Source organism: Bos grunniens, chromosome 23, assembly GCF_055505025.1.
Source record: "Bos grunniens cultivar Pamir isolate PY7600 chromosome 23, Bosgru_T2T1.0, whole genome shotgun sequence".
Classification (NCBI taxonomy): Eukaryota; Metazoa; Chordata; class Mammalia; order Artiodactyla; family Bovidae; genus Bos; species Bos grunniens.
Genome location: NC_141187.1, coordinates 31,377,979 through 31,395,127, shown reverse-complemented (window position 1 = coordinate 31,395,127; position 17,149 = coordinate 31,377,979).

Sequence of the window (17,149 nt, the reverse complement as noted above, 5' to 3'; positions counted from 1 at the left end):
TCAAATCATCCAACCCTTGCCTTCTCCCACAGAGTTAAAAAGTCTGTTCTTTATATCTGTGTCTCTTGTGCTGTCTCTAATGTAGGGTCGTCATTACCATCTTCCTAAATTCCATATATACGTGTTAATATACTGTATCGGTGTTTTTGTTTCTAACTTACTTCACTCTATATAATAGGTGTCAGTTTCATCCACCTCATTAGAACTGACTCAATTGTGTTTTTTTTAATAGCAGTAATATTCCATTGTGTATATGCACCACAACTTTCTTATCTATTCATTTACCGATGGACATCTAGGTTGCTTCTGTGTCCTAGCTATTGTAAACAGTGCTGTGATGAACATTGGGGTACATAGAGACAAGATAATTTTAATAGCTCAATGGCTTGGCTTCATGTGCCAACTCACCCAGTCCCAAGATCCAATGCAAGTACTTTCTATATGGTTCTACTTTGGAAATCATCCAGCATAAGTAATTCAGTTTGGGTCAATGCCACATAAATGATCCTTAACTGACTCAGTCCCTTATTAATCTCTGTTCTCATAATGAAATGTTTCTTTGTTTCCTCTCAGCCAAAGGAAAACATAAGAGACATTGTTAGATATTTTTACCTGAAATAGAACAGTGCCTCTCAAACAAGAAAAACTCAATAACTTTCATTATTCTGAAGTCCTTTCTAAAATGCTTGGATAGTAGATACAATTTATGTAAGTTATTTATTAAAGATTGTTGAAATAATTTCTTGTTGCTTTCTACAATTCACCTATAATCAATTCATTGAGGACTTAATATTTAGCTGGGTGATGCCTCAACATAACTCATCATGAACTACGTTATCCTTTGGTTGAAGTAACATGCACAGGATGATCTAGGCATCTCTATTACCAAACAATAAGAGATTTATCTATTTCCTGTGAAATGATTAGTTTAGAACATAATGGCAATTTTATGACAGAGATACTGGCAAACTGAGTAAATTTTATACTCTTCAGAGAAAGGGAAAATAACTGATTAAAATAATGTCTAGAATTGAATAATGCTTTGTGTGTTTTCTATCCATTTTCACATTTTAATTCACTGTCTTCCACAATCCTCTTTTAAAAATACATCTGTTATATCACGTACCTTTAATCCTAATATTTGAGGGACAAAAGTGGTTATCGATTCTGATGAGCCACTCCTTAATTTTTTCTGCACACTCTCCTTAAAACTTTCCCAAATTCAGAGAATGTAAATCTCCTCAATCCTCACTCCCAAGACCATGCACTGAGAAGCTTTTGTTGTAATCAAGGCCATGTCTGTTCCCAGAAAGACTGCGTGTCTCTTCAGAGAGCATTATGTCCCTCCTAGCAGTGTCCTCAACTGCGTGCATGCACGTGCGTGTGCACACACACACACACATACACACAGAAGAATGCAAAGCTGTGCTAGTTACATGATGATATATTTGAGCTTTCCTCTGTCCTGAAAAAAAGGAGTATGAATACATATGCTTCATTTCTTCTCCTGGTTCTGAATACTTATCCTGCCTCCCCGTTCCCAGGAGACATTTTCTTCTCATTAGAGTGTTAAAAAGTAGTTTGATTCTGTCTCTCAGGGATTGCCAAGGACAAACCTCTCTGTATTTGTTGGTATAGTAAATGCCAATATTTAGGAAGAAGATAAGTAAGATGCAAAGTAGCCTGTAAAAACAAAAATAAATCAATGGTAAAATATAATGAATAATCTGTTTTATATGTAACTGCTATCATAGACTATGTACATAAAATGATATGAATTCAAGTGACATACTACTGGAACTAAATATTTGACCACTCTGAACTATTAATGTGAAATACTAAGATCTTAATTTTTTGTCTGAATTAAGATAGTCTTCAAAAATAATTATGAAAATGACATATGTAACTTTCTTTTAATTTCTTTTTTTTAATTTTTAAAATTTACAATATTGTATTGGTTTTTGCCAAATATCGAAATGAATCCGCCACAGGTATACACGTGTTCCCCATCCTGAACCCTCCTCCCTCCTCCCTCCCCATACCATTCCTCTGGGTCGTCCCAGTGCACCAGCCCCAAGCATCGAACCTGGACTGGTGACTCGTTTCATATATGATATTATACGTATTTCAATGCCATTCTCCCAAATCATCCCACCCTCTCCCTCTCCCACAGAGTCCAAAAGACTGTTCTACACACCAGTGTCTCTTTTGCTGTCTCGTATACAGGGTTATTGTTACCATATTTCTAAATTCATATATATGTGTTAGTATACTGTATTGGTGTTTTTCTTTCTGGCTTACTTCACTCTGTATAATAGACTCCAGTTTCATCCACCTCATTAGAACTGATTCAAATGTATTCTTTTTAATGGCTGAGTAATACTCCATTGTGTATATGTGCCACTGCTTTCTTATCCATTCATCTGCTGATGGGCATCTAGGTTGCTTCCATGTCCTGGCTATTATAAACAGTGCTGCGATGAACATTGGGGTACACGTGTCTCTTTCCCTTCTGGTTTCCTCAGTGTGTATGCCCAGCAGTGGGATTGCTGGATCATAAGGCAGTTCTATTTCCATGTTTTAAGGAATCTCCACACTGTTCTCCACAGTGGCTGTACTAGTTTGCATTCCCACCAACAGTGTAAGAGGTTTCCCTTTTCTCCACACCCTCTCCAGCATTTATTGCTTGTAGACTTTTGGATCACAGCCATTCTGACTGGCGTGAAATGGTACCTCATTGTGGTTTTGATTTGCATTTCTCTGATAATGAGTGATGTTGAGCATCTTTTCATGTGTTTGTTAGCCATCTGTATGTCTTTTTTAGAGAAATGTCTGTTTAGTTTTCTGGCCCATTTTTTGATTGGGTCGTTTATTTTTCTGGAATTGAGCTGTAGGAGTTGCTTGTATATTTTTGAGATTAGGTGTTTGTCAGTTGCTTCATTTGCTATTATTTTCTCCCATTCTGAAGGCTGTCTTTTCATCTTGCTAATAGTTTCCTTTGTTGTGCAGAAGCTTTTAAGTTTAATTAGGTCCCATTTGTTTATTTTTGCTTTTATTTCCAATATTCTGGGAGGTGGGTCATAGAGGATCCTGCTGTGATGTATGTCAGAGAGTGTTTTGCCTATGTTCTCCTCTAGGAGTTTTATAGTTTCTGGTCTTATGTTTAGATCTTTAATCCATTTTGAGTTTATTTTTGTGTATGGTGTTAGAAAGTGTTCTAGTTTCATTCTTTTACAAGTGGTTGACCAGTTTCCCCAGCACCACTTGTTAAAGAGATTGTCTTTAATCCATTGTATATTCTTGCCTCCTTTGTCAAAGATAAGGTGTCCATATGTGTGTGGATTTATCTCTGGGCTTTCTGTTTTGTTCCATTGATCTATATTTCTTTTTTTTTTTTTAATTTTTCTTTCTAATAATATTAAAAAAAATTTATACACATGCTCCCCATCCTGAACCCTCCTCCCTCCCAACCTCCCCATACCATCCCCCTGGGCCTTCCCAGCGCACCAGCCCCAAGCATCCAGCATCGTGCACTGAACCTGGACTGGCATCTCGTTTCATACATGACATTTCACATGTTTCAATGCCATTCTCCCAAATCTTCCCACCCTCTCCCACAGAGTCCATAAGACTGTTCTATACATCAGTGTCTCTTTTGCTGTCTCGTATACAGGGTTATCGTTACCATCTTTCTAAATTCCATATATATGCGTTAGTATACTGTATTTATGTTTTTCCTTCTGGCTTACTTCACTCTGTATAATAGGCTCCAGTTTCATCCACCTCATTAGAACTGATTCAAATGTATTCTTTTTAATGGCTGAGTAATACTCCATTGTGTATATGTACCACAGCTTTCTTATCCATTCATCTGCTGATGGACATCTAGGTTGCTTCCATGTCCTGGCTATTATAAACAGTGCTGCGATGAACATTGGGGTACACGTGTCTCTTTCCCTTCTGGTTTCCTCGGTGTGTATGCCCAGCAGTGGGATTGCTGGATCATAAGGCAGTTCTATTTCCAGTTTTTTAAGGAATCTCCACACTGTTCTCCATAGTGGCTGTACTAGTTTGCATTCCCACCAACAGTGTAAGAGGGTTCCCTTTTCTCCACACCCTCTCCAGCATTTATTATTTGTAGACTTTTGGATCGCAGCCATTCTGACTGGTGTGAAATGGTACCTCATAGTGGTTTTGATTTGCATTTCTCTGATAAAGAGTGATGTTGAGCATCTTTTCAAGTGTTTGTTAGCCATCTGTATGTCTTCTTTGGAGAAATGTCTATTTAGATCTTTGGCCCATTTTTTGATTGGGTCATTTATTTTTCTGGAGTTGAGCTGTAGGAGTTGCTTGTATATTTTTGAGATTAGTTGTTTGTCGGTTGCTTCATTTGCTATTATTTTCTCCCATTCTGAAGGCTGTCTTTTCACCTTGCTAATAGTTTCCTTTGATGTGCAGAAGCTTTTAAGTTTAATTAGGTCCCATTTGTTTATTTTTGCTTTTATTTCCAATATTCTGGGAGGTGGGTCATAGAGGATCCTGCTGTGATGTATGTCAGAGAGTGTTTTACCTATGTTCTCCTCTAGGAGTTTTATAGTTTCTGGTCTTATGTTGAGATCTTTAATCCATTTTGAGTTTATTTTTGTGTATGGTGTTAGAAAGTGTTCTAGTTTCATTCTTTTACAAGTGGTTGACCAGATTTCCCAGCACCACTTGTTAAAGAGATTGTCTTTAATCCACTGTATATTCTTGCCTCCTTTGTCAAAGATAAGGTGTCCATATGTGCGTGGATTTATCTCTGGGCTTTCTATTTTGTTCCATTGATCTATATTTCTGTCTTTGTGCCAGTACCATACTGTCTTGATAACTGTGGCTTTGTAGTAGAGCCTGAAGTCAGGTAGGTTGATTCCTCCAGTTCCATTTTTCTTTCTCAAGATCGCTTTGGCTATTCGAGGTTTTTTGTATTTCCATACAAATTGTGAAATTATTTGTTCTAGCTCTGTGAAGAATACTGTTGGTAGCTTGATAGGGATTGCATTGAATCTATAAATTGCTTTGGGTAGTATACTCATTTTCACTATATTGATTCTTCCAATCCATGAACATGGTATATTTCTCCATCTATTAGTGTCCTCTTTGATTTCTTTCACCAGTGTTTTATAGTTTTCTATATATAGGTCTTTAGTTTCTTTAGGTAGATATATTCCTAAGTATTTTATTCTTTTCGTTGCAATGGTGAATGGAATTGTTTCCTTAATTTCTCTTTCTGTTTTCTCATTATTAGTGTATAGGAACGCAAGGGATTTCTGTGTGTTGATTTTATATCCTGCAACTTTACTATAATCATTGATTAGTTCTAGTAATTTTCTGGTGGAGTCTTTAGGGTTTTCTATGTAGAGGATCATGTCATCTGCAAACAGTGAGAGTTTTACTTCTTCTTTTCCAATTTGGATTCCTTTTATTTCTTTTTCTGCTCTGATTGCTGTGGCCAAAACTTCCAAAACTATGTTGAATAGTAATGGTGAAAGTGGGCACCCTTGTCTTGTTCCTGACTTTAGAGGAAATGCTTTCAATTTTTCACCATTGAGGATAATGTTTGCTGTGGGTTTGTCATATATAGCTTTTATTATGTTGAGGTATGTTTCTTCTATTCCTGCTTTCTGGAGAGTTTTTAATCATAAATGAATGTTGAATTTTGTCAAAGGCTTTCTCTGCATCTGTTGAGATAATCATATGGTTTTTATTTTTCAATTTGTTAATGTGGTGTATAACATTGATTGATTTGTGGATATTGAAGAATCCTTGCATCCCTGGGATAAAGCCCACTTGGTCATGGTGTATGATCTTTTTAATGTGTTGTTGGATTCTGATTGCTAGAATTTTGTTAAGGATTTTTGCATCTGTGTTCATCAGTGATATTGGCCTGTAGTTTTCTTTTTTTGTGGGATCTTTGTCAGGTTTTGGTATTAGGGTGATGGTGGCCTCATAGAATGAGTTTGGAAGTTTACCTTCCTCTGCAATTTTCCAGAAGAGGTTGAGTAGGATAGGTGTTGGCTCTTCTCTAAATTTTTGGTAGAATTCAGCTGTGAAGCCGTCTGGACCTGGGCTTTTGTTTGCTGGAAGATTTTTGATTACAGTTTCAATTTCCGTGCTTGTGATGGGTCTGTTTAAGATTTTCTATTTCTTCCTGGTCCAGTTTTGGAAAGTTGTACTTTTCTAAGAATTTGTCCATTTCTTCCACGTTGTCCATTTTATTGGCATATAATTTCTGATAGTAGTCTCTTATGATCCTTTGTATTTCTGTGTTGTCTGTTGTGATCTCTCCATTTTCATTTCTAATTTTATTGATTTGATTTTTCTCCCTTTGTTTTTGATGAGTCTGGCTAATGGTTTGTCAATTTTATTTACCTTTCAAAGAACCAGCTTTTGGTTTTGTTGATTTTTGCTATGGTCTCTTTTGTTTCTTTTGCATTTATTTCTGCCCTAATTTTTAAGATTTCTTTTCTTCTACTAACCCTGGGGTTCTTCTTTTCTTCCTTTTCTAGTTGCTTTAGGTGTAGACTTAGGTTATTTGACTTTTTTCTTGTTTCTTGAGGTATGCCTGTATTGCTATGAACTTTCTCCTGAGGACTGCTTTTACCGTGTCCCACAGGTTTTGGGTTGTTGTGTTTTCATTTTCATTCGTTTCTATGCCAATTTTGATATCTTTTTTGATTTCTTCTGTGACTTGTTGGTTATTCAGCGGCGTGTTGTTCAGCCTCCATATGTTGGAATGTTTAATAGGTTTTCTCCTGTAATTGAGATCTAATCTTACTGCATTGTGGTCAGAAAAGAGGCTTGGAATGATTTCTATTTTTTTGAATTTACCAAGGCTAGCTTTATGGCCCAGGATGTGATCTATCCTGGAGAAGGTTCCGTGTGTGCTTCAGAAAAAGGTGAAATTCATTGTTTTGGGATGTAATGTCCTATAGATATCAATTAGGTCTAACTGGTCTATTGTATCGTTTAAAGTTTGTGTTTCCTTGTTAATTTTCTGTTTAGTTGATCTATCCATAGGTGTGAGTGGGGTATTAAAGTCTCCCACTATTATTGTGTTATTGTTAATTTCTCCTGTCATACTTGTTAGCATTTGCCTTACATATTGCGGTGCTCCTATGTTGGGTGCATATATATTTATAATTGTTATATCTTCTTCTTGGATTGATCCTTTGATCATTATGTAGTGACCGTCTTTGTCTCTTTTCACAGCCTTTGTTTTAAAGTCTATTTTATCTGATATGAGTATTGCTACTCCTGCTTTCTTTTGGTCCCTATTTGCATGGAAAATCTTTTTCCAGCCCTTCACTTTCAGTCCGTATGTGTCCCCTGTTTTGAGGTGGGTCTCTTGTAGACAGCATATGTAGGGGTGTTGTTTTTGTATCCATTCAGCCAGTCTTTGTCTTTTGGTTGGGGCATTCAACCCATTTATGTTTAAGGTAATTATTGATAAGTATGATCTGTTGCCATTTACTTTATTGTTTGGGGTTTGAACTTATACACCATTTTTGTGTTTCCTGTCTAGAGAATATCCTTTAGTATTTGTTGGAGAGCTGGTTTGGTGGTGCTGAATTCTCTCAGCTTTTGCTTGTCTGGGAAGCTTTTGATTTCTCCTTCATATTTGAATGAGATCCTTGCTGGGTAGAATAATCTTGGCTGTAGGTTATTTTCTTTCATCACTTTAAGTATGTCTTGCCATTCCCTCCTGGCTTGAAGAGTTTCTATTGAAAGATCAGCTGTTATCCTTATGGGAATTCCCTTGTGTGTTATTTGTTGTTTTTCCCTTGCTGCTTTTAATATTTGTTCTTTGTGTTTGATCTTTGTTAATTTGATTAATATGTGTCTTGGGGTGTTTCGCCTTCGGTTTATCCTGTTTGGGACTCTCTGGGTTTCCTGAACTTGAGTGATTATGTCCTTCCCCATTTTAGGGAAGTTTTCCACTATTATCTCCTCAAGTATTTTCTCATGGTCTTTCTTTTTGTCTTGTTTCTGGAACCCCTATGATTCGAATGTTGTAGTGTTTAATATTGTCCTGGAGGTCTCTGAGATTGTCCTCATTTCTTTTAATTCGTTTTTCTTTTATCCTCTCTGATTCATTTATTTCTACCATTCTATCTTCTAATTCACTAATCCTATCTTCTGCCTCTGTTATTCTACTATTCGTTGCCTCCAGAGTGTTTTTCATTTCATTTATTGCATTATTCATTATATATTGACTCTTTTTTATTTCTTCTAGGTCCTTGTTAAACCTTTCTTGCATCTTCTCAATCCTTGTCTCCAGGCTATTTATCTGTGATTCCAAGATTTTGGATCAATTTCACTATCATTATTCGGAATTCTTTATCAGGTAGATTCCCTATGTCTTCCTCTTTTGTTTGGTTTGGTGGGCATTTATCCTGTTCCTTTATCTGCTGGGTATTCGTCTGTCTCTTCATCTTGTTTAAATTGCTGAGTTTGGGGTGTCCTTTCTGTATTCTGGCAGTTTGTGGAATTCTCTTTATTGTGGCGTTTCCTCACTCTATGTGGGTTTGTACAGGTGGCTTGTCAAGTTTTCTTGGTTAGGGAAGCTTGTGTCGGTGTTCTGGTGGGTGGAGCTGGATTTCTTCTCTCTGGAGTGCAATGAAGTGTCCAATAATGAGTTATGAGATGTCTATGGTTTTGGGGTGACTTTGGGCAGCCTGTATCTTGGCGCTCAGGGCTGTGTTCCTGTGTTGCTGGAGAATTTACTTGGTATGTCTTGCCCTGGAACTTGTTGGCTCTTGTGTGGTGCTTGGTTTCAGTGTATGTATGGAGGCGTTTGATGAACTTCTGTCAATTAATGATCCCTGGATTCAGGAGTTCCCTGGAGTTGGGTTTGGGCTTAAGCCTCCTGCTTCCAGTTATTGGTCTTATTTTTACAGTAGTGTCAAAACTTCTCCTTCTATACAGCACCATTGATAAAGCATCTACATTAAAGATGAAAAGTTTCTCCACCGTTAGGGTCACCCAGAGAGGTTCACAGCGTTAGATGGAGAAGAGAAGAGGGAGGAGGGAGTTAGAGGTGACCCGAATGAGATGAGGTGGAATCAATAGAGGAGAGAGTGGGCTAGCCAGTAATCACTTCCTTATGTGCACTCCACAACTGGATGCTCAGAGATGTTCACGGAGTTATACAGAGAAGAGAAGAAGGAGGAAGGAGACAGAGGTGGCCAGGAGGATAAAAGGGGGAAATGAAAAGGAGGGAGACAGATCCAGCCAGTAATCAGTTCCCTAAGTGTTCTCCACCGTCTGGAACACACAGAAATTCACAGAGTTGGGTAGAGTAGAGAGGCGTTAGGGAGGAGACACAAGCGACCCGGTGGAGAAAAAGGAGAGTCCAAAGGGAGAGAGAGCAGTCAAGCCAGTAATCTCGCTCCCTAGTGGAAAATGGGTAGTGAAGATTGGGTTCTTAAAGGTACCGAATTGGTAACAAATACATAAAAGCAAAAATTAAAAATCTAGAGTAGAGTTTGGAATTTCAAAAATACAATGTTAAAGAAAAGAAGAAGGAAAAGAAAGAGAGAAAAACAAAAACAAACAAAGTCGCAAAAATTATAAAGAAAATATAGGTACAAAATTGATAACAAATACCAAAAAGCATAAATTAAAAATCTAGAGTAGAGTTTGGAATTTCAGATATACAATGTTATATAAAGAAGAAGAGAAAGAAAGAGAGAGAGAAAAAAAGTCACAAAAATTATAAAAAAAAATATAGGTACAAAATTGATAACAAATACCAAAAAGCTAAAATTAAAAATCTGGAGTAGAGATTAGAATTTCACAAATACAATGTTAAAGAAAAGAGGAAAAGAAAAAAAAAAAAAACAAGGTCACGAAAATTATAAAAAATATGTATATGAATTTTGCTTTAAAAAAATAGAGTCTTTTTTTTTTTTTTGCAAAGTAATAGTGGGTTATAAAAGTGAAAATTAAAGGAATAATAGAGGACTTAAAATTTTTTTAAAAATTAAAAAAAGAAAGAAAGAATGATTGTAAAAATAGTAAAAATATATCTAGGACTTTCTCTGGTTTTGTTGTGAGTATTGTGGGGTCAGTTCATTTTCGGCTAGTTCCTTGGTCCGACTTATATTTCTCAAGATCTATAGGCCCCTTCCTATGTAGTCGGTACTAACCACAGGGTTTAATCTATTGCCTGTAGCTTCCAAGGCGGTTCCCTCTGTTGTAGCTTCTTCTGTTTGCTGGTCTCTTCAGTGTCTGGTTTCCGCCCTGACACAAAGGGGATGGTGGTGGACACTTTTTTTTTTTTTTTTTTAGGCTCACTTGTTCAGTCGGGCTGTGGGGAGGGAGGGACGCTCCTTTTGAAGACTTGGGTTGCTTTTCTGGGTGCCTGATGTCCTCTGCCGGCATACAGAAGTTGTTTTGTGGAATTTACTCCGCGTTTAAATGTTCTTTGATGAATTTGTGGGGGAGAAAGTGTTCTCCCCGTCCTACTCCTCCGCCATCTTAGCTCGTCCTCCCATAAGTAACTTTCATGTCATTATATTGATGAGTTTGTATTTTTTCTGATTGTTATAAGTAAATCATAAAATAATAATAAGTAAATCTTAAAAATCTCCTAGTTACACATGAATTTGGCCAGGTGCCAACTGATTTCTCTCAAAAGTAGTGAAGAAAATCAAGAGTCTATTCTGGCTGGTTCCTATAAAGGGAACAAGTTCTGTCAGGAACCAGATAAAGTGATGGAGGGCAGGAGAGTTAGGTGCTATTCTGAATATCATTTTCTGCTCCATTTACTTCCATCTTTTTTAACATTAGAATCCCTTTGTGCTTTTCAAAACAATATCATCATAATCACTATACTCTTAATACACATTGAAAGAGGCAAGAGCTACTACAAATTTAGTAATGTTTATAAACAAGTTTTTGCATCTCTTTTCCATGGGGATGATCTTGATCCCTGTCTCCTGTACAATGTCACGAACCTCATTCCATAGTTCATCAGGCACTGTATCTATCAGATCTAGGCCCTTAAATCTATTTCTCACTTCCACTGTATAATCATAAGGGATTTGATTTAGGTCATACCTGAATGGTCTAGTGGTTTTCCCCACTTTCTTCAATTTAAGTCTGAATTTGGTAATCAGGAGTTCATGATCTGAGCCACAGTCAGCTCCTGGTCTTGTTTTTGTTGACTGTATAGAGCTTCTCCATCTTTGGCTGCAAAGAATATAATCAACCTGATTTCGATGTTGACCATCTGGTGATCTCCATGTGTAGAGTCTTCTCTTGTGTTGTTGGAAGAGGGTGTTTGCTATGACCAGTGCGTTTTCTTGGCAAAACTCTATTAGTCTTTGCCCTGCTTCATTCCGTATTCCAAGGCCAAATTTGCCTGTTACTCCAGATGTTTCTTGACTTTCTACTTTTGCATTCCAGTCCCCTATAATAAAAAGGACATCTTTTTTTGGGTGTTAGTTCTAAAAGGTCTTGTAGGTCTTCATAGAACCGTTCAACTTCAGCTTCTTCAGTGTTACTGGTTGGAGCATAGACTTGGATTACTGTGATATCACGGAAAAGAAATGCAAAAAAGCAAAATGACTGTCTGGGGAGGCCCTACAAATAGCTGTGAAAAGAAGAGAAGTGAAAAGCAAAGGAGAAAATGAAAGATATAAGCATCTGAATGCAGAGTTCCAAAGAATAGCAAGAAGAGATAAGAAAGCCTTCCTCAGTGATCAATGCAAAGAAATAGAGGAAAACAACAGAATGGGAAAGACTAGAGATCTCTTCAAAAAAATTAGAGATACCAAGGGAACATTTCATGCAAAGATGGGCTCGATAAAGGACAGAAATTGTATGGACCTAACAGAAGCAGAAGATATTAAGAAGAGGTGGCAAGAATACACAGAAGAACTGTACATAAAAGATCTTCACGACCCAGATAATCATGATGGTGTGATCACTGACCTAAAGCCAGACATCCTGGAATGTGAAGTCAAGTGGGCCTTAGAAAGCCTTACTGTGAACAAAGCTAGCGGAGGTGATGGAATTCCAGTTGAGCTATTTCAAATCCTGAAAGATGATGCTGTGGAAGTGCTGCACTCAATATGCCAGCAAATTTGGAAAACTCAGCAGTGGCCACAGGACTGGAAAAGGTCCGTTTTCATTCTAATCCCAAAGAAAGGCAATGCCAAAGAATGCTCAAGTTTAGTTCAGTTCAGTTGCTCAGTCATGTCCAACTATTTGCGACCCCATGAATCATAGCACGCCAGGCCTCCCTGTCCATCACCAACTCCCCGGAGTTCACTCAGACTCACGTCCATTGAGTCAATGATGCCATCCAGCCATCTAATCCTCTGTCGTCCCCTTCTCCTCCTGCCCACAATCCCTCCCAGCATCAGAGTCTTTTCCAATGAGTCAACTCTTTGCATGAGGTGGCCAAAGTACTGGAGTTTCAGCTTTAGACTACTGCACAATTGCACTCATCTCACATGCTAGTAAAGTAATGCTCTATATTCTCCAAGCCAGGCTTCAGCAATATGTGAACCGTGAACTTCCAGATGTTCAAGCTGGTTTTAGAAAAGGCAGAGGAACCAGAGATCAAATTGCCAACATCTGCTGGATCATCGAAAAAGCAAGAGAGTTCCAGAAAAACATCTATTTCTGCGTTATTGACTATGCCAAAGCCTTTGACTTTGTGGATCTCAATAAACTGTGGAAAATTCTGAAAGAGATGGGAATACCAGACCACATGACTTGCCTCTGGAGAAACCTATATGCAGGTCAGGAAGCAACAGTTAGAACTGGACATGGAACAACAGACTGGTTCCAAATAGGAAAAGGAGTTCGTCAAGGCTGTATATTGTCACTCTGCTTATTTAACTTAAATGCAGAATACATTATGAGAAATGCTGGACTGGAAGAAACTCAAGCTGGAATCAAGATTGCTGGGAGAAATACCAGTAACCGCAGATATGCAGATGACACCACTCTTATGGCAGAAAGTGAAGAGGAACTAAAAAGCCTCTTGATGAAAGTGAAAGAGGAGAGTGAAAAAGTTGGCTTAAAGCTCAACATTCAGAAAACGAAGATCATGGCATCTGGTCCCGTTACTTCATAGGAAATAGATGGGGAAACAGTGTCAGACTTTATTTTTTGGGGCTCCAAAATCACTGCAGATGGTGACTGCAGGCACGAAATTAAAAGACGCTTACTCCTTGAAAGGAAAGATATGACCAACCTAGATAGCATATTGAAAAGCAGAGACATTACTTTGCCAACAAAGGTCCGTCTAGTCAAGGCTATGGTTTTTCCTGTGGTCATGTATGGATGTGAGAGTTGGACTGTCAAGAAGGCTGAGCGCAGAAGAATTGATGCTTTTGAACTGTAGTGTTGGAGAAGACTCTTGAGAGTCCCTTGGACTGCAAGGAGATCCAACCAGTCCATTCTGAAAGAGATCAGCCCTGGGATTTCTTTGGAGGGAATTATGCTGAAGCTGAAACTCCAGTACTTTGGCCACCTCATGTGAAGAGTTGACTCATTGGAAAAGACTCTGATGCTGGGAGGGATTAGGGGCAGGAGGAGAAGAGGACGACAGAAGATGAGATGGCTGGATGGCATCATTGACTCGATGGACGTGAGTCTGAGTGAACTCCAGGATTTGGTGATGGACAGGGAGGCCTGGTGTGCTGTGATTCATGGGGTCGCCAAGAGTCGGACACGACTGAGAGATTGAACTGAACTGATAAACAAGTTTATATCTTATTCCTTACAATAACATCCATGAACATTAAAAAAAGAAAAAAATAAGAGTCAGAAGTACCTATTAAGATGATGAAAAAAACTGTAAGGTACTGAATTATGTCAATGATATAAAATTATGTAAATGATATAAGAAGTGGGTAAGGTACTGAATATTCATAATTGACATGTTCTTTGGAGTGAATGATGCTGAAGCTGAAACTCCAGTACTTTGGCCACCTCATGTGAAGAGTTGACTCATTGGAAAAGACTCTGATGCTGGGAGGGATTGGGGGCAGGAGGAGAAGGGGACAACAGAGGATTAGATGGCTGGATGGCATCACTGACTCGATGGACGTGAGTCTGAGTGAACTCTGGAAGTTGGTGATGGACAGGGAGGCCTGGTGTGCTGTGATTCATGGGGTCGCGAAGAGTCGGACATGACTGAGTGACTGAACTGAACTGAACTGAATGGCAAAGGAGAAAGACTAGGGAAGGAAGTTGTCATTTGGATAGAAAATTTCCATTATCGTTTCCATGTTAAATAAATTATGCCCAGAAGGAGGTCAAGGTGGAGGAGTAGGAGGTCGAGGAACTCACTTCCCCCAGTGATCTCATCAGCAGTACATCTACAGTAAGTCCCTGACATTTGAAAAGATTTCCATTCTGAGAGTATGTTCATAAGTTCAATTTGTTCATAAGTCCAACTAAATTAGCCTAGATACCCAATTAACACAATCGGCTATATAGTACTGTACTGTAATAGGTTTAAAATACTTTTCACATAAATAATACATAAAAAACAAACAAAAAGTAAAGAAAACATTTTAAATCTTATAGCACAGTACCTTGAAAAGTACAATAGTACAGTACAACCACTGGCATACAGAGGCTGGCATTGAGTGAAGAGGCAAGAAGGGCTACTGACTGGAGGAGGGAGAGAAGGTAGGAAATGGTAGAGCTGAAGGATCGTCAGTGATAGGAGATGGAGGGCAAGCTTCAATTTCACTCACACTTGATGCTGATAGAATGCCCGTTCATGTCATTGAAAGTTCACAACTTGAAGTTTGTATGTAGAGCACTTGCTGTACATGTGGAACAGTTCTCACTGCAAACTAATTGGAGACTTGGAGAGAGACTCCTGCAACCAAGGCTGTAAGAAATATCCATATGGAATTGGGTCGGAAGAGAAGCCATCCTGTTGGGACCTGTGTTCTGGGTGGAGACTCAGAGGAAAAGAGAGATTACATGGGCAGAGATCCTCCCCAGAGGATGAGTGGTTCCAGACAGATGTTGGCTCCCTCCCACCCTGGGATCCTGCACAGGGAAGGTGAGCCTCCTTGACTGGTTGGAGAGCCAGTGGGACTAACAGAAAGGCTGTGGAAAGCTTGGACTCCACTCTTTAGGAACACATGCACACTTGCTCCTGAATCAGTGAGAAGAAGGAGGACTGAAAGCTGCATAAGTGGCTGGCCAGTTTCCCAAGACTGCCCCCCTCCCGCCCAGGCTCATGTTCCAGCCTGAGCCTGGGGAACACTCCAGCTCTGCTTGCTTCAAAATGCAGCTGCACATTTACATTTTCCACACTTTTTTCTCTCGTTTTTCTCCTTTTGGGATCCCTATAATGTGAATGCTAGTACCTTGATATTGACCTGCAGAGCCTTTAAATTGTTTTCAGTTTAAAAAATTTAGTTTTCTTTTTGCTATTCTCATTTAGTGATTTCCATTAATCTATCTTTTAGTTGATTTATACATTCTTCTGTATTACTTAGTCTGGCTATTCTTTTCTTCTTGTGTTTTCATTTTAGTTATTGTATTCTTCAGTCGTGACTGATCTTTCTTATGATTTTAGATCCTTGTTAAAATTCTTACTGTGTTTAGCTATTCTTTTCCCCAAGTCAGTTACTATTATTATTACTAATGCTTTCAATTCTTTGTCTAGTAAATTTGATTTCCATCTCAGTAGCTGTTTCTTTTTCAGAAATTTTCTCTTGCCATTTCAATTGAGACAAATTACTCTGTCTTCTTATTTTGCTTAACTTCCTTTGTCTCTATGAAATTAGATGGAAATGTTATCCATGGTGGCCTTGAAGAGGTGTTCTTATATGGGAGTGTCCCTGTACAATCTCCGTGGGACCAGTGGCTTTGATGGCAGAACTGGGTTTGACCTGAACACAAGTCATGTCTTTCCTCAGGGTGCACTGACAGCTATCACCTTGTTAGGGGATGGGGTCAGAACTGAAGGGGCTGGGGCCAGAGCCAGGTGTGAGCCAGTGCTTCTTTCTCTTTGCTCAGTGGCCATCACAGTCCTTTTGAGGGTATAGTGGGTCTCAAGTTCCTGAAGCCCCAGAGGAGAGCAGTGCTGGAGCAAGAGCATTGGTGTGTTTATTTGGCAAAAGTCAGTCTATTGTGTATGGTGGTCTGGCCACTCTCAGACATGTGGTCTCCTTGTAATATGCTGCCTGTGCAAATTCCAGTAATGGTTGCCCTCTTCCTGCTCATGCTTGGAGCTACCTTTAGCATCTCACAGCGAGCTTTCCCCTTTGTCATGGCAGCTGTTGCTCCAGAGTGGAGCTGCAATGAGAAACTCTAGCTGTGCTGGAGTGTTTACTCAGCTCAGGGTAGAACATCCACTGGGGCATTTGTGTGTGAAGCCTTTTGTTCTGCCCTTTCTACCCTGCTTCGGGAAGATAGAAGCATTTTTGCACTATTCCCAAACTGAGTTGAGGTTTCCCATAGCCCATTTCTTAGTCCCTCTGAGCCTCCCAACAGCCAAGGGAGCTCCTCTTCCCTTAGTCAGACCCCAGGACTGGGGTGTCCAAGATGTAACTTGAGCTGCTCACCCCTCATGGAGAGTCTTCTTTGTAATCTTCCTTTTCCTCTGAGTCCCCTCCTAGGGGCATAGGACCTGACCTAATTGCCTGTCTTTGTTTCTGACTTGATTCTGTCTTTACCTTTCTCATAGCCTTGCTTGTACAGGAGTCTCTCTGGTTGTCTCCAGTTAGTTTTCAGTGAAAATTTTTCCACATAAATATGTGAGGGGAGATGAGTTCCATATCCTTGTACTCTGCCATCTTGATTTGAATCCAGTCTATTTCTCAAAGTTGTTTATTTCCCCTTGATCTTACAATGCACTAGACTGGTTGTAGATAGCCTCTAAAAAATGATTGTAATAGATACAACAAAAGTAATAGTTGATGATTCTAGCTGTAGGAATGTAGGTGTTCTATTGTAATATTTTAAATATCTAAAATAAAGAATAACAAAGAAATAGAGGTGTTTGTTAAAATATCTATTCAAATATGTATTGAATAATTATGTACTAAGTGCTGGGGAAAACATTTATATATTTCTCTTATTAATTTTCACAACAATTAAGACCACTGAAACATAAAGTCTA